The sequence below is a fragment of the Myotis yumanensis genome, unplaced genomic scaffold (assembly GCF_028538775.1).
Source record: "Myotis yumanensis isolate MYYU_CA2020_CCGP unplaced genomic scaffold, mMyoYum1.0.hap1 SCAF_8, whole genome shotgun sequence".
NCBI classification, from domain to species: domain Eukaryota; kingdom Metazoa; phylum Chordata; class Mammalia; order Chiroptera; family Vespertilionidae; genus Myotis; species Myotis yumanensis.
The window spans coordinates 80,307,976-80,327,125 of NW_027223759.1; the positions used below are offsets into that span (position 1 = coordinate 80,307,976).

The 19,150-nt window shown below is 40.0% G+C and overlaps 1 protein-coding gene and 1 pseudogene across 1 annotated transcript in view; both read left to right on the forward strand.

The window, feature by feature from the left end:
- Window positions 1-19,150, forward strand: part of DPP10 (dipeptidyl peptidase like 10) — a 1,368,028-nt gene that overhangs the window by 215,500 nt on the left and 1,133,378 nt on the right. The window lies entirely within an intron of this gene.
- LOC139015433 (nucleophosmin pseudogene) lies at window positions 602-17,841 on the forward strand (annotated as a pseudogene).

The window sequence follows — 19,150 nt, forward strand, 5'->3', positions numbered from 1 at the left end:
TATGTAACCAGTTTTGGCTTAAAAAACCCAAGCATTTATTTACTCTGAAAATATTCCTTAAGTCTCTGTTATGTGCAGGTCATTATACCAATGAATATAAACTTTCTCAAGATAAATCTAGTTTCAACTTTTCCCCTTAATGAATTTACAGTCATATAAATAGATATAAATACACACATACATATTTGACACCAGGTGGAAAAAGCATAAGCAGACATTTATAAGAGATATAAGGAGAAAAATTGAGCATCACTCTCCAGATGCATCCCACAGCTTGTGCCAGGTATACGCTGTGCTGGTACCTACTGTTGGATGGAGTTATTATATCCTCTGGAACTTGAGCAGGTGCTGATTGGAAGGGACAGCTGTATAGCAGGAGGGTCTCAGAGTCCGGGTCAGATAAACAGATATGAGAAAAGACTAGGGGTAGTTTAAAATTTCCTAGTGTGTAAAAACATAAACATAGAATTCAAAAATAAATATTCCAATTTATCTATATATAAAACCCTAATATGCAAATAGACCAAATGGTCGAACAACCAAACAACTGAACAACTGGTTGCTATGACGTGCGCTGACCACCAGGGGCCGAGTGTATAACATGGCGGGCATTGGCGGCAGGCAGCAGAGCACGGAACATGGCTGGCGTTGGTGAGCAGGTGAGCCGGAGCGCCAGATCAAGGCGGCGTGCCAGCCATTGTTATCGGTGTGAGCCTCCGGTCGTTACTGAAAATTCTTTGCTCCTGCACACTGTGGTCCCGCCTGGTGCTCACACCTGCTGCTGGAGCCGGCCCCACTTGCACCCACTGCCAGAGCCAGAGCCGCCGTTCACACCCGCTGCTGGCAGTTGGTGTGAGAGGTGGCTGCCAGCCCTGATCACCCTTAAGGGCTTCTCCACCTCCCTCTGCTTCTGAGGGGTGATCGGGAAATCAGCTGCCGCTCACACCTGCTGCTGGCACCGGCCCTAATTGCTTCGCACCGTCAGCAGGTGTGAGTGGGGCTGGAGCCATCAGCGCATGGGAGGGGCGGTGGGAGCAGGTCTGCTGGCAGACAGGGGATCGGGGGCCGTAGTTGGAAGGGCCAGGCTGAGGCATGGAGGATGGGCCGAGACCCGCCCCTGTGCCCACTGCAGCCTCACGGCCCACAGTTTCTTTCAAGGTGCACGAATTCATGCACTGGGCCCCTAGTATTGTAATAAGGACCATAAAAGGATCCTCTCACCAGGAACTATCGCCCCATCTCTGCACTGGCGTACGTGGCCTGACACAGTAGAAATGGGCCTCAGCTCTGACTTGTAGAAAATGCCCGTACCAAGCTGAGTAATGGGGTCTGGTATCAGACCAAGCTATTCCATTTTCATTTTTTTCTGAGTTGGCCAAGCATTTATGGTAAGTTCAGAAAACAGTGATCCAATAGGACATCCATTGTATTCTGCAACAGTGGTCTCTTTATTAAAAAATCATCTACTTGGGAGTTGAACTGGGTTAAATTGTGGCCCCAAAAGACATGTTGAAGTTCTAACCCAAAGTACCTCTAAATGTAACCTTTGTTAGGAATATTTTCAGATGAAATTAAGTAAAATTGATTAAGGTGGGCCCTACACCCAGTGACTGGTATCCTTATAAGGAGAAGGACATTTTGAGACACACAGACACACATACAGAGGAAAGAAGGCTATGCAAAAACAGAGGGGGAAACAGGAGTGATTCGGCGATAAGCCAAGTGACACCAAGTCTTGCCAGAAATTGCCCGTAGCTGGAAGAGAAGCAGAGAGTTAGTCACAATGACACCTTGATTTCAGACTTCTATTCCCCAGAACTGTGACAGAAAAACTTATATTGTTATAAGTCACCCAGTTTGGGGTACTTCATTGCAATTGCCCTGGGAAACTGATGCTAGAGCAAAGAAATAGGGAAGGGAGTGTGTAGTCTATATCATGTTTCCTATCTGACCACTGTCTCCAATAGATGGACATTGATGTTGAGATTTTATATCAAATGTTCTTAATATTAACAGTCTAAAAAAAAACAAACAAACAAAAAAACAAAAAACAGTCTGAATGCAATGTGAACAGGAGAAAATGATGATACTGTTTTCTAGAAAAATTAGGCTCTTTCATTGAGCCCTCCTTTGGATTGTCTAGAAAGTGGTATCCATGGGAATACTGTGTCTTACTGAAAATCAGAGACTGCACAGGAGACCCAGTGTCACCTGAAATGCCTCTTTGGGGGCTTGAGAAAAGGTTTCCTGGCTAGATCTTGGGCACAAGATACCAGAAAGATTTACTCCGTATCTAGTAGGTCTTGACCAAGCGTTTCTTAGAAAGCACAACTGACTTGGAAACAGCAGACCTTAATTTGATCTTTAACTTCACAGCTATTAGAAAATGACCTTGTACTTGTTGAGGAACTTCTCCAGACCTCATCAGTAATATCATGGTTTTCTAGGAGGTGAGCTTTAATGTCCTTTTCAGCTTTCTGTTTCAATGACTGCAAATGAATAATTTCCTGAAAATGACATAGAGATTCTGAGTTATGCAACTGGAATTTAAAGTTTACTCACCTGTAAGTACAGGCTTTTCAATAGTTTTAATTAGTTCCTGTTGGATTATGAAGTTTATTTGTATTTTGTTATAAATGAACTGCAACTCTTACATGTAGATGATTTTTCTAAGAATAAGGGGAAATGAAGTAATTTGAATTTCAAATTCTTATCCCATAAAATATGAAATGAATATTTAAAGATGAACAATAAAATTAGGCTACACTTTTGAAAAATATTCCTGCTTGCTAAAGTCAGAATTATACAGCCACGACCTTTAAAATAAAGTACAGAGTTTCAGATAAGTGCAGTAGTTGTAGATTATGGTTTCTGCAGAATTCTGCCCAAAGTGATATGTGCCCTTTCATCTTTTCTTTTAAAGAACAACAAACAATTTCTTTAAGTCAGATGAGTGTTCTGAAATGCTAAAATGACACGAATGGCTTCCACTCTTCCATATTAATATGGATTTCCCCCAAAGGTTTATAATCTTTGATGCCCAATCATGCTTGACTTGGCATTGGAAACTTCTCCAGTAGATTTGCATCAGAATATAATTAACCACTGGGGAGTCTGAAAAGAACTTGGGGATGCTTGTTTTTCCTTTCTCTTCAGACCACATGCTATATTGAGTGGTATGTTGATGGCAGAATAAAAAATGGAGCATACATTTCCCACAACAAATTTTATTTTGCTTGAATAGCATCATATGTGTACATAATATACACGACAATTACTCCATAGATTGGGATATATGTGTTAATGTCATCTTCTCACATCTATTAGCTAAGTAATAAAGCACTTCCTGTTTCTGTTATGCATATAATTCATTCTGCCTCCCCAAATCTATTGACTGATACAACAAAAGTATGAGAGAGGGACTAGGGCATTTCTAACCCACTACAGGCTCCTTAGCATGTAAACACCCAATAGTGTCTGCATGGTACTCTATGTGAATTGCACGGTTGCAAGATTTTTGCTAGGTGTGTTCCAGAAACAACATGCAAACATCTTCTCCTCAAGGAAATAATGGCGATGAAGCAATGAGGGTTCCTGCTGCATAATGAGCCCAGGGGTTAACAAAGGAGCTTAACCACTAAGAACTTGGGCTCTCTAGAGCCACCCTACCTGAATTTACTCAGCTCTGCCACTTACTAGCTGTGTGACCTTGAGCAATTTACTTAATCTCTCTGTAGACTGCATGCCATAAAAATTAGAATGGGAATGATAAGAGGATTTTCCTCTGAGGAGTGAGTTAATACATGTAAAGCACTTAGAACAGTACTCTTAACATAATAAGCACTTGATAAATCACAGCCGTTATTATTAATGAGAGTTTAAAGATGGGTAACTAGAGAAGCAATTTTGGGGAAGGAGCATCATCTACAAACATCCCAGGGAGCAATTATATAAAATTCTACAGCTGAAGCTTGCAGTTGGAATATTTTAAATTTTGAGTAGCAAGTTTGAGATTCTAGTTGTGGTTGGCCAACCAAGAGCATATTAAATCAAATATTCAGTCTCTATATTTTGGGAGCTCAGGCAGCACATGGGAATTTAAATTATAAAGTCCTTTTCTTCCCTCTCCCTGAAAAATCATGTAGATAAATGTAAAGCTTGAAGAGTTATAACAGCTTTGAGACTTAAGAACATGGTTGCTTAGGAAATGGTCATCTTGATGGCAGCATTTGTAGCCTGAGCCACAATCAGGGAATGGAGAGGCACCCAGTAACCAGAGAAGCCAGCACAAAGTGAGAAAGGTCATTGTCCTAGTGTTTGAGATAAGTTCCTCATTCACGAACCACCTGCCCCAAAGCCGACCAATAATAGCCTCTTTCATGCCTGCTCAGCTGTCTGCCTTTTCACCTGCCCATGATCTCAGCCCTAAGGGAAGCGAGCCACTCTTCTCACGCACCCTTTTTCTTCCTTAGCATTTCTTTGCTTGTGTAGCCTCCTGTGGCCACTCTAAGAGGTAACATGAGCTTCTCCCCCAGGCAAAGCTGCTGTGTCAGCTGTTGCTTTCTTGCTTCTGAGCAAAGGGGGAGGCGATCCAGGACCTCACTTCTGTCAAAGGAAGGAGGGCAGCTATCTCTCAGGATGACAGGACTGAACTTGTATAAGACAGGACTGACAGGAAAATCTTTTCTTTTAATCACCTGATTAGGGGAATTGGTTTGGAAGTTGTCTAAACGGTAGGGACACTGACATATTTATTGTGAGCGGCAAGCCTGAGAAACACAAGCCCTGTGGTCCAAGGTGATCCTAAGAAAGTGTGATTGCTCCAGTGGAAGAGAATCGGGCAGACTGATGCCTGGAGGATGGAGGTGTCCCAGCGCCTCGCTCATAGCAGTCACTGCAGTGTGTTCACACAGCAAGGTCATTTTAAACTGGGGCTCAAAGAGTCTAGGGGAGTTATTTTTGTTTTTGTAGCCTAAATGGCAGAGCGTAAACTCTTGGTTCTGGCCATCAGAGATTCTTTATGTCTCTAAACTTGAACATATTAGATATCTTAATATACTCCTGATCAGATCAGAACCTAGTTAGTGGGACATATTTGTTATGTTCGGGATTTAGAATTGTACTCATCACTAAGCACTTCATCTAAGTCTAATATTTATTTTATTTGAGTTTCTATCCCTAATGCATTGCTCCATGCTAGACACATACTAGGCGTTTAGCTTTTGTATGAGTAAATGAACACATGGATATAAAATTACTGTTCTATTTATAAAAACATTTAAGTAAGCAGATTTAAAATGCAAAAAGTAGGAAAAACCAAACACATTGTGATTATTTTTACATTTTACTTTTGAAGTTGACATAATTTGGCTTCTAGGAAAAAGAATACCTAAAGGAAGAAAATGTAACATTATCTTCTTCTTAGCAAAACTGAACAGCTGCTCATTTGTTTTGAGAATGAACACATGATTGAAAACTTGGACCTACCAGTAGGGGCCATATGATGGGTGTTCAGCAAAGACACAGAGTTTTCCATTTTTGATAGTAAGAGAAGAATTGAGAACATCATCCCTCAGCTGCCCTTAACTATGTTAGAATGGAATCAGTGGTTCTCAACCTTCCTAATGCCGCGACCCTTTAATACAGTTCCTCATTTTGTGATGACCCCCAACCATAAAATTATTTTCGTTGCTACTTCATAACTGTAATTTTGCTACTGTTATGAATCATAATGTAAATATCTGATATGCAGGATGTATTTTCAGGGGTCGCGACCCACAGGTTGAGAACCGCTGGAATAAGTGACCATGTCTGCAACCTCTGAAGTTCATGCATGTGAAAGACTTTCAGAGGAAGACAGAACCAGAAAAAAATAAAAATCTCTTTATATTAAGACCATTATAAACTGATGAACAAAAATAGATAGAGAGGCAGAGCAGCATCGAACAGACTGTCAAACTACAGCGGGAAGGCCAGGGAGGGTTTGGGGGCCGGAGGGCGGGGTAAGAGATCAACCGAAGGACGTGTATGCATGCATATAAGCATAACCAATGGACATAAGACACTGGGGGGTAGGGGAGGCCGGGGGAATGTCAAGGGCGGGGCGCGGGGAAAGGAGACATATGTAATACTCTTTGTAATACTTCAAGCAATAAAAAAATAAATTTATAAAAAATCTCTTTATATTGTGTTATATAAAGAGAGATAAAAAGGTAAATAAAATCTGACCCTTATGTCATAGTCCAGTTTATATATGCTGCAGTTCTGGGTTTGAATCTGACCTTTTCTTTTTCTTTTTTTTTTAAATATATTTTATTGATTTTTTTACAGAGAGGAAGGGAGAGAGATAGAGAGTTAGAAACATCGATGAGAGAGACATCAATCAGCTGCCTCCTGCACATCTCCTACCGGGGATGTGCCGCAACCCAGGTACATGCCCTTGACCGGAATCGAACCTGGGACCTTTCAGTCCGCAGGCCGACGCTCTATCCACTGAGCCAAACCGGTTTCGGCAAATCTGACCTTTTCTTATTGGTCTCTTTCCTTAATGTGGGACCCCCATGTTTTCCTCATTGGTCATTGTGCTACACGGCATTAGTTTCAAAGCTCAAAGTCCACATGGTGCCCCTTCACACTCTGCCCCTTATCTTGCTCGTTGGAGTTGCCTTTGATCTCCTGGCTGCTCAGGCCAGAGATATCTCTGTCTGTCCTTGTTTTATGGCTATTTTAGTTGCTCAGGCCAGAAATGTTTCCATCTGCCTGGACCCCCTCTTCCTGTGGCATTTCTCTAACCTCTGTATACTAGTAAGTAGGATAAGCACCCTGGCGTCTTCAAGTCTCCATCTTTGCAGTCCTCTCCCATGAACCCTCCTCATTCCTTAAACCCTCCTAATAAAGCTAGCTGGCTAACCCTTTCAATTGTAAGTACATAAAGTTATGGTCATGAAAAAGATAACTAGTTATTTCTTTCCCTATTTTCAAGCATTCTCCTATGCAGGATTTAGGAAACATTTTATATCAAGGGCCAGATAGTAGGCGTATGAGCATGAGTGTGTTCATGGTCTGTGCAAAATAAAGTGTGGCCAGATTTGGTCCAATGGCCACCGTTTGACCACCCATGCTTCATTCCTTTAACAAAGGTTTATTTATTAAGCAAATATTATGTGCCAGGCATTTTGTTATATAGAGATAAAAAGGTGAATAAAATCTGATCCTTATGTCATAGTCCAAACTATGGTTAAGGCCTTATTTGTAAGTTAAAAAGTTATTCATGAATTAATTCTCTCGTGTTGACATTTTTCTAGTTGATATAAACTGATACAGGCTTCTTGCAACATGCCTTAAGACTCTGGGTAAGGAGGAAGTGCAAATACATGCTTTAGCCTATATGAATAACTCCCCACCGAATAGGATTTACCCTCATAATGTGGGGTTTTCATTTTATATCTTTGTTCCACAAAGGGAGAACAGAACTCGGTGTTAATGTTGAAATTTGCCTTCAAAGACAACAGAGTTAGTGAACCACAGAACCCCTACGATCTTTTATGGAATATTCATGCTTGACAGATCCCACTCTGTGTACTACAACTGCTCCAAAAGAGCACAGGGGATATCGAGTAAATGCTGCTAGAGAGGAGATAAGACTTCCAAAGAAAGAGTGTAACAGAAACGTGCTTTTTTACAAAGAACTAAATTGTGTGAGTGCTAATAAGAATACAATGTATGTTTCATCAGGGGTGCCTTGTAGGAGTGGGGTAATACAACTCAGAAACATTCTAATGGCTTTGCCAGAGGATGTTCTACATGCTGGAACTTGGACAAAAATTCCTATCAAATAATGTTGTAAGTTTAAAATGTCCAATAGGTATATGCTAATTATCTTTTGTGTTCTTAATCCGGCGACTTCTTAAGGTTTGAGAGGAGAAAAATACTTTTTTAAAAAATTAATTCCTTCACAAGAGAAAGTTTAGTTTGTTTTTTGTTTGTTTTTGTTAAAATATTTTTATTGATTTTTAGAGAGAGAGGGAGGAAGAGAGAGACAGAGAGAGAAACCAATGTGAGAGCGAAACATCGATTGGCTGCCTTTTGCAATGCCCCTGACTGACCAGGAATTGAGCCCACAACCTGCACATGTGCCCTGACCAGAAATCGAACCAGCAATCATTCAGTGCACAGGATGATGCCCAACCAACTGAGCCATACCGGCTAGAGCTAAGAAAAGTGGTATCCATGGGAATACTGTGGGATATCAGTAGATGGTGAATGATGATCTATTGTTTTTACCTCTGCAACACTTTTTGACTACAAGATGATCGAATTGGCCATTTAGCAATCTAATTTAGAGAATGTTGGACATGAGCTTCCTTTGCCCCACATAGAAATTTTGTTAACTCTCCAGATCAGAGAGGACCAGGTAGTGAAGAAAAACCACCTAAAAATGCTCCCCATCCCACATGAAATAATGTTTGAAAAATGAGCAGTGTGTTGCAGACACCTGCTCTCAGAGACACATCTTGTCAAATCAAGTACATTTAATGTTCCTTCAAAGCGATGCGAGAGGGGTAAGCCTGATGGTCCTATGGTGTTTTATAGCTGGGCCCATGTTTCTCCTACTTCGGGATTTACATGAGTTTTGTACTTGTATCGTTGTGACATTATAAGTTTACTGTTGGCAAAGGACCCTTACCTACTCAGTGCTCCCCTCTCACTGTGCTGCATTGTCTCCAAGGAGCACTGAGAGAATGCAAAGCTGGGCTGCTTCACCAGTTCCCACTTCTGTGACCTTGATTTTTGCTAAACCTCTCTATGCCTTGTTTTCTTTATCTCCACAAGAAATGAAAGTGGCACTTACTTTATGGGCTTACTAGAGTACACAGAACACTTGATGTACCTGATAGCATCTTTCATAAAAATAGGAATTATTAATAAGAATACCAGTAAAAATACATAAAATTAAGCAATAAGTCTATCCTTGTGCTTATTCTGAAGTTAACTTCCAAACTCTCCTTGAATTGGCAGCAGGTTAATAAGGAATTGGTTATTTTAACAATCCTGGAACCAAAAATTTGAACATTTTAAATAAAATTATTTGATCAATTAATAAACTTTGTCATTAATGATTTTTAGTTTAGGGGTAGAGTTCTTCACATAACAAACATAAATTCTACTTTATATTGATTATCTGTATAGTAAAAACATAGCATAAGCAATTTCATTATTTTTGATACACTTTTTATGCTTTATTTTATTTTTATTTTTTATTTTTTTTAATATATATTTTATTGATTTTTTACAGAGAGGAAGGGAGAGAGATAGAGAGTTAGAAACATCGATGAGCGAGAAACATCGATCAGCTGCCTCCTGCACGCTCCCTACCGGGGATGTGCCCGCAACCAAGGTACGTGCCCTTGACCGGAATCGAACCTGGGACCTTTCAGTCCTCAGGCCGATGCTCTATCCACTGAGCCAAACCGGTTTCGGCTACTTTTTATGTTTTAATCAAATTTATATCTGTACCAGTTTCATATCATATAACTGGTACATTTCAGAAAAATGTATGTTCATTTTGGTCTTATTTTAAATTATATTTTGTAAAAATCTAAAAATATGTAAGCTCAAAGTCACTAATCACCGTTGAGATGCACATTAAAACCACAATGAGATATCACCTCACACCAGTCAGAATGGCTACCATCAACAAATCAACAAATGACAAGGGCTGGTGAGGACATGAAGAAAAGGAAACCCTTGTGCACTGCTGGTGGGAATGCAGACTGGTGCAGCCACTGTGGAAAAAAATATGGAGTTTCCTCAAAATATTAAAAATTGAACTGCCATTTGAGCCCACTTTTGGGAATATATCCTAATAAGCCCGAAACACCAATCAAAAAGAATGTATGCACCCCTATGTTCATAGCAGCACAATTTACAATAGCTAAGATCTGGAAACAGCCCAAGTGCCCATCAGTAGATCAGTGGATAAAAAAGCTGCAGCACATTTATACCATGGAATACTATGCAGCTGTAAAAAAAGAAGGACCTCTTACCCTTTGAGACAGCATGGAGGGCTCTGGAGACTGTCATGCTAAGTGAAACAAACCAGTCAGAGAAAGACAAGTATCACATGATCTCACTTATATGTGAAATCTAATGAACAAAATAAACTGATGAACAAAATAGATCCAGAGACATAGAAGCATGGAACAGAGTGCAGAATCTCAGAGGGAAGGTGGAGAGGGTGGATGGATGGTGGAAGAGAACCACCAATAAACTTGTATGCATATTTGCATGATCCATGGACACAGACAATAGTGTGGTGAAGGCTTGGGTGGGGGTGGGTGAGGGCCACAAGGGGTCAATGAGGAAAAAATGGGGACATCTACAATACTTTCAACAGTAAATATGAAAATATAATAACAAGATAAAAATAAAATAAGAAATCTTATAAACTAAAAGAAAATCTTATAAGTTGCATTTTATGATTAACACTAGAGGCCCAGTGCATGAATTCGTGCATGGGTGGGGTCCCTTAGGATGGCCTGTGGGGATCAGGCCCCAGCTTGCGCTCCCAGCCTTGCAGCGCTGCAGCCCCGCCTGGCACCCCACCGTGGCCTGGCACCAACCCCTCACCCGCTCCACCATCCTGCTTGTGGGATGATTGTTCAGTGCCGGGCTCCCTACCTGGCTCCCTCAGCACCTGGGAGCTGGGCGGTGGCCCTGCCCCCTGCCACCACAGCTGATTGCTGTCTTTGGGGCCTGCCTTGGCCTGGCACTGCCTACTCACCTGCTCCACCATCCCGCACTGTCCCACTATTGTCAGGGCCCATCAGAGCCAGCAGTGCCGTCACTGCCACCCACTGCTAGCACCAAGTTGCTGATACCTGTCATGTTCCATGCCACCCCCTGGTGGTCAGTGCACATGATAGCAAGTGGTCGAACTCCAGGTCAAACTCCTGGTCAAACAACCACCTGAGAGGACAACTTGCATATTAGACTTTTATTATATAAGATATTTGAAATTATTGATACCTTCAATTGAATCTCTTTTGTAGACTGTATTTTAATTGAAGAAATACTTTGTACATATGCTAAATTTTCCTCTAAGCTCAGAAAATCTCTATGAATTAAAATATGCTCAATTCTAATTTTTCATATTAAAATACAAAATTATTTAAACTAATATTTTTATTAGGTTTGGTTTTCATTTTGCCTCTCTTCTAGCTTTTTCAGCAAACACTTTAAATCAAGTTTTCTCTATTAATAATATTTTGCCTTTCAAAATATTAATACCTCAAAGTTATTGGAATTTTCATTTTTTTTCACCACTCTGGTATAGAAAGTAAATTTCACAATTTAAAAATAAAATTTTAAAATAAAATCTTTTATATTCTCTATGCTCTTTATATTTAATTTATGCAGTTCCTGTTATGTTTTTATAGGTATACATTTCAATATTTTCTATTTTCAAGCTTATTTTAAATAACTGAAATTCATTAAAAGCTTCAAAATTGTGTGTGTGTGTGTGTGTGTTTTCTATTTTCTGAATGATTTTATTTGACATCTCCAACTAATTCCAAATGAACTAGTACCAAAATACAGAGGAAAAGTGTGCGTGCCCCAAAATTAGAAATCGGTACCATTGTAGAACTTTTAAGATGATTTACAAAGTGGCTCTTCAAAGTATCAAACATTTCTAAAACTGGATTGAATTTTAGAATCCAAGGATAAAAGGAAAATGCCTACTTCCATCTTAAAGCAAACTTTTTTAATGTGAATTGTGTAGTTGAGCTTTCAGTTTTCAACAACCATGGCTTCCCCATTGTTTGGTAAAATACTGCAGGTAGTTTATGCACAAATATGAATGATATGCTACCCATGATAATTTCAAGTAACATCCTGCTCCATAGATTTGTTTATTTGGTAAGAATATTGTTTTTGCCACTGCAACATTTTAATGTATGATATTAATGTTCAAATTTTAATGGAAAATAACATCATTCATATGAATATAAGATGCTTTACCTTGGATGTTGTGATAGTTAATTTTATGTAATGATTTGTCTGGGTCATTGTATCCAGATATTTCATCAAACATTTTTCTAGATGTTTCTGTAAAAGTGTTTTTGGATCAGATTAACATTTGAGTAAAGCAGATTATCTTCCATAATATGGGAGGTTTTCATCCAATCAGGTGAAGGCCTGCATAAAGCAAAGTTTGGCCTCCTCCAAGAAAAAAATAATTCTGTCAGCAGGTTGCCTTGGGACTCAAACTGCAAGTCTTCCCAGGGTCTCTAGCCTGCGGGGTTTACACTTATTAAGTCTCCACTATCACCTGAGCCAAGTTCTTCAGTCTCTCTCTCTCTCTCTGTCTCTCTCTCTCTCTCTCTCTCTCTCTCCCTCTCTCTCCTGGAAAATCCTGACTAATACAGACACAATAAGCTTTTAAATATTTGATTCCATGAATGGAAGGAAAAAACAAATGGAACTATTTTTGGAAAGTTCTTTTGTTGTTCAAGCCAATAAATCAGCAGCTCTCACTTATATTTTGTCCTTGAACATAAAATTTTTGAATCAAAAGTGAGCAAGATAAACTTAGAATGATAGAAATTTGATCTACATAAAAAGTTGTTTCGTAGAATGTTTTATAAACACATCTGCTGCATGTATTAAATCCTGTCTTGTAGTCATCTCAAATTAACCATAAAAATGGAAGCCCATGGAGGCGCTTTATCAGCATATCTGGGGTCTCTAGTTCCCACAGTGGATGGTGAATGCAGATATATATTTTTTGAAAGTTGCATCACTAACTTTCTTGAGAAGCAGAAACCCAATCGTTAATTTTTCATTAAAAATGCACATTTTCATTTGTTGTTCCTAAAATAGTTTCTTGTAAAATAAAAATAAAAGTAAAATGAGTTATGAATGAAACAAACAACTATTATAGCAACAGTCATAAGACTATGCTATTACTTAGTAAGGCAGGACTTCTTGGGCCTCTTTTTCCCACTCAAATTTCATATACACCCTTCCAATCTACACTAATAAAAGAGAAATATGCAAATTGACTGTACCTCCACAAGGTCCACCAGCCAATTGGGAGTGATTATGCAAATTAACCCAACAAAGATGGTGGGTTAATTTGCATACACAGGCGACAAGTGGCCAGGGGCAGGGTGGGATGCTTGCATTGTCACCATGGTGACGATACAGGCATTCTGCACTGCCCCAGCTGCTCCAGGCCTCTGGGCAGCATGGGAAGGTGGAAAGGTGGCTCCAGCTGGAGCAAAGGCAGTGCCGGCAGCCAGGGGAAGGAAGGCCCATTCTTGCACAAATCTTCATACATCAGGCCTCTAGTAGTTTGTATATTTTCCAATGGCCTTGCTGACTAACATCTTGGTGGCTTGAGCCTCTCAAGACCATAAAATGGCCGTGGCTTTGGTAAAAATGGATGCTATACCAAATGGGTCAGCAGAGGAAATATCACTAATCTTCCCTGAAGGATTTCTGTCTCCTTCATTTTATCAGCAAGAACCCAGCATGCTCTATTTTGAAGATTTAAGTTAAAATTATGTTGCATTTGAAAAGAGTTGGGGAAAGAAGTAAGTTTTGCTGCTTGTCTTTAAATATAACCACCATTAAAGCAGGAATTCTGTTCCCTGAACATATGTTCTACATATACTAAGGGAAATCATGGCAGAAACGGTACAAAGTTGAAAACTCCCAAACTCATAGCAGGTTGTTTGACTGCAACTGTTACAAAATAGCTTTGTTAAAAAATAAAAATTCTGGGACAAATGCCAAACCAGAAAGACATTTATATAAATCACCACCAGACCTTCTGAATTACTGCCACTCACACAAATGATTTATCTGATAAGATATGCAAAAAATTCCTCACTTTCACCCATTTCAAATTTAATTTCCTCCACTTTCATTTCCACAAAATATGCTCTTCATATATGTTCTTAAAATATACTGACTGTTTTTGTAGTCATTGGATATCATGGGAACAACAGTATGATAAAATACTTTAAAATTAAACTCAAACTCCACAAACATGAAAAGTAGACTAAGCTAAAACCTGGCAGTTTTTCATGATTCTTACCACCAATAGTTGGTCTGAGCAGAACTAATATATTTTTCTATGGAGCATAGCTTTATTCATATGTGTGACAGTAAATAAATTGACAGTTCACCAGAAGGGAAAAATCTTGTTTTAATACTATCAAGTAATTATATACAAACTTTAACCCACATGAAGTTATAAATAAGGAGGATTGAAAGAATATGACCCATCAGAGATGCTCAATTACAAATCTGTCCGTGTCCACCAACTGAGCCTTTAATAAAGTTTTTGCTGTCTTATTTCACCTCTGTTGAATGATCCTTATGAAAAATCTCTGAGAGGATAAATCTTATTGTGTTTGAAGTTTCAAAGTCATGCCTTTCATTACCTACTTTCCCTCCACCCCATGTTTTTATCATGCACCTTGTACATGTAACAAATCAGTCATATGTTCTCATAAATAATTGTCTATGTTTCTGTCTTCCATCAGACTCTGTCCAGGACAAAGCTATGTCTTAACAGCCTTTGTATCAAAACATTCACTTGGGGTTATTTAAAACATAGTAATTAGCTCAAGACATGTTTTTTGAAGAAACATCAAGGTTACATCCACTTTCTTGTCAACATGTCCTACAAATCATTTTTAATAATCACCATTTTTAAATTCAGATTAATTTATAATATCAAATATGTCATAGAGCCCAGTGTGATAGTTAGACTCTTAGCAGCCATACTTTGAGACAAAAAAAGTATTAGAAACTATTCCGATTACAGCAATGCATTTAAGTAAATGTATATGCAAATAGCATTTGTGTAATTTTTAAAAAATAGTAATACAAACATGTGCAATTCCATGCATAAGCCTTTGGCACTGTGGGGGGAGGTAGTTTATGTCAATAAAAGAGCTACATCTATGTGCAGAAAGTCTCTTTCACATAACAGATCATCAGATTCACAGTGTTGGAATTATGACACTCATAATGAATTGAAATTTTCACAAAAATACATTTATAAAATACTACTTACACAAGAGAACAATTCAGTTCGTATTTAAAAGTATTTAGTAACTAGAGGCCTGGTGCACGAAATTTATGCACTGGTAAGGTCCCTAGGCCTGGCTGGCAATCAGGGCCAATCAGGGCCTTCCTTACCCCAGCTGCCAGCTGCCAGCTGCCTGCGGGGCCTTTCTTTGTTCTGTGCCGCCCCCTGGTGGTCAGGGCACATCATAACGAGCAGTCGAACTCCCAGTAGGTCAAACTCCTGAGGGGACAATTTGCAAATTAACCTTTTATTATATAGGATTCTTTATTGAGGCTGCCTTTGAATCATCAAAAAACAATTTTGTTAACTGAAAGTGGCTTTCTCCATTTTTAAAAATTATAAAAAAAATTATATTTAAAGAGCACAGTGTATTTCAGCGAAAAATATGACAAAGCATTTCCCTTTGTCAATAACATTAGACTTTTCCTAATCCGAGCCCCCAGTTAATGTCTGCAAAATTTAAAGTGTCCTTAAGCGCTGGCCGGTGTGGCTCAGTGGTTGAAGTGTTGGCCCATGCACCAAAGCCTCATGGGTTCATGTCTCCATTAAGGGCACAAACAGGGGTTGCAGGTTCAATCCAGTGTGTGGGATGCAACCAACTGATGTGTCTCTTCCACAATGATGTCTCTCATTCTCTCTCTCTCCTCCTTTCTTCCTTTCATTCTCTCTAGAAGCCAATGGAAAAAATATCTTTGGGTGAGGATCAACAGCTAAAAAATAAATATAAAATAAAGAGTGTCCTTAAGTATAAAGTGTACACATGCAGAAACTCACAGAGCAGGCCGTGTTTCCATTTCAAGGGAAAATTGTGTTTACCCTATTACCTATCATCGAAATACCAATCTGCATTATAGTTGAAAGCCATTCATCATCTTAGAAGTAAATAATTTTCTTGATGTAGTGAAGGAAAAATACATCAATACAGAGAATGATGATGGTGTGATTATAGTAATTATCACATGTTATGTGAGTAGTTACTACCATTTAATTCTGTTCTAATTTATTATGGAGGTAGTAAAAGTCACATTAGGGAGAATATACAAGATGAACTCACATTAATGAATTTTTGTTCACTGGAAATGATAAAAATAAAAGGCTTTAACATAGAATTAATTTACAATTTTTTGGCTAACGGCTAGGGCAAAATTTAATTTACCTGAATTACAGTTTTGAGAGGGATTAAAATAGCCTTCAACTTGGAACAGTAATATAAACCCTCTTCTAAAAGATTAGAAAGTAAAGAAGATAACAGAGTTTTTAAATATCTAATTTTTTCTGAAGTTATGATAATTTGATTTGTTGATTATCACTTTCTTTGACTAGACCATGGATTATTCAAATGCAGAACTCTCATTATTTCTATTTTTTCCCTAGTGCCTAATACAGCGCTTGCTCTATGGAAAGCAATCGTGGAGTCCTGGGTCTGACTCTGCTGGTTTGCCAGAGGTCATTGTTAGATTTTCAGGAACCATACAGGCTATTTGTGTCAACTTGGTCCCTTGAAATCAGCATGGCGGCAGTATTTATAGCCTATGCATGCATATTAGGCATGGATAGGGCTTTCCCTCCAAAGAGCAGGCTATTGAAACATTTACTGTGATACCACCAGAAAGCCTCCTACAAATGGTGAGGGAATGACTGAATGGCAACATTGCCTGGCGATGCTCTGCAATGATAAAAAGAAATGCGCGCCACTGATGAAATAAACACCCAGCATTAAAGAAGATAAAATATTTGCAATTCGGGGTCAAACAGGCTTGCGGTTCTACTTTGGGCTCTAGCACTGACCAGTTGTGTACTCTTACGAAAGGCGTTGACATTCTTTGAGGTCTAAGCCCCTTCCACCAGGAGAGGATGCAAAGAGAAGTCTGCAGCCTCGAAGAGAACCTTCTCCTGAGCACGCTGCACCCTGGTCCTGACTTCCAGCCTCCAGGATTGCTGTGAACCGAAGACCGACAGAGACCAACACTTTACAGTAGATAATAGTGAAATGAGCACTAATGAGTCATCTTTCAGAACAGTCCTTTAGGGGCTGGTGCAGAGGATGAAGGGCATGTTGTTGAAGCAGGGACAAGGAATTATGAAGGCAGTTGTAACACTGGCAACTTTGAAATGCCTGCACAGCCAGGGGTTTCCTTTGGGGGCCTTGCCATAACCCCACCTGTAACCGTAGGGTTAAATGTGGTTTCGGGGCTGTGCATATTAGTGGCCAGCACTTAGTAGCCGTGGAGGAAGATGCAGAATTGGAGGATGAAGAGGAAGAGGGTGTAAAACTCCTACGTATAGATGGAAAGCAATCTGCTGCTAGAAGTGGTAGCAACGTCCCACAGAAAAAAGTGGAACCTGCTGCTGATAACAATGATGATGATGATTCTGATGATGAGAAAGCTGAAGAAAAAGCTTTAGTAAAGAAATCTGTATGCAATACTCCAGCCAAAACTGCACAAAAGTCAAACCAGAGTGAACAGGACTCAAAACCATAAAAGTAAGACAAAAGGTAAAGAAGCCTTCAAAAAAAAAACCAGAAACATAAAAACTTGTAAGACACTAGAAGACCTAGTAGAAGACATTAAAGCAAAAATGCATGCAAATGTAGCAAAAAGTAGATCTCTTCCTAGCACAGATGGAAGCCAAGTTCCTCGGTTATGTGAAGAGTTGCTTCTACGATTGAGAGGAAGCCTGTTGAAGATCTTTGGCAGTGAAGGAAGTCTGTTAAAGAAAATATTTTTCAATAGTTTATTAAAATGTTTTGTGTTATTTTATTTATGGTCCAGTTTATATATGACTGCCCATTTTCTAATACAGAATGGGAACTCCCCTATCATGTCCTGGTTTCACTGTAAAGGACATATTGTTCAAAATGCCCATTTCCTTTGTAAAGATGGAACTATACCCACCCTTTGCTTGATTTAAGTATGTATGAATGTTGTAATACTAGGGACAGTCAGACAAATGGAAATGGTGTGGAGACAGAAATGTATATGTAAAATAAACTCAGTATTTTAATACAGTCAATAAATAAATAAATGCTTTGAGGTTTAAGTAACTTGCTCAATGGTGAGTGTGTGTGTATGTGTGAAAATATGGGGGTAATAATGCTCATCATATAAATATACAGTGGAGAGTAACTATTGCCTAAAATATATAAGATCAAATAAGAAGAAATTGATATTTTCATAGATTAAAAATAGGTCTCAGTTATTTCTCAAGACTCTAGTTTTATAATAGACTAGGGGCCCAGTGTATGAATTTGTGCACCTTGAAAGATACTGTGGGATGAGAGGCTGCGGTGGGCACAAGGGCAGGTCTCGGCCCATCCTCCACAACCCTGCCCAGACCCTCCCTCCACGGACCCCGGGCTCCTGTCTGCCAGCAGCCCTGGCAGCAGGTGCTGGCAGCAGGTGCGAGCGCCGGGCAAGACCTTGGCGCATGGGAGCAAAGAATTTTCAGTAACCACCAGAGGCTCACCCTGATGACAGTGACTGGCGCCCCGCCTTGGTCTGGTGCCCCTGCTCACCTGCTCCACTGATGCCCACCATGTTCTGCGGTCTGCTGTCTGCTGCCGATGCCTACCATGTTCTGCACGTGCTCCTTGGTGGTCAGCGCACATCATAGTGACCAGTTGTTCAGTTGTTCGGTTGTTCTGCCATTCGGTCTATTTGCATATTAGCCTTTTATTAATAGGACTAGAGGCCCGGTGCACAAAAATTTGTGCACTCGGGGGGGGGGGAGAGGGGGGTCCCCCAGCCAGGCCTGTGCCCTCTCACAGTTTGGGACCCCTTGGGAGATAACAACCTGCTGGCTTAGGCCTGCTCCCGGGTGGCAGAGGGCAGGCCCAATCCCTAGGTGCAACCCCTGGTTAGGCTCAGAGCAGGGCCGACTGGGGAGTTGGGGCACCGCCCCCTGTCATGCACAGAGCAGGGCGGATCAGGAGGTTGTGATGCCATCCTCAGTCACGCTCAGGGTAGGGCTGATTGAGGGGTTGGGGCACCGCCCCCTGTCACACTCAAGGCAGGGTCGATGGGGAGGTTGCCGCGCCACCCC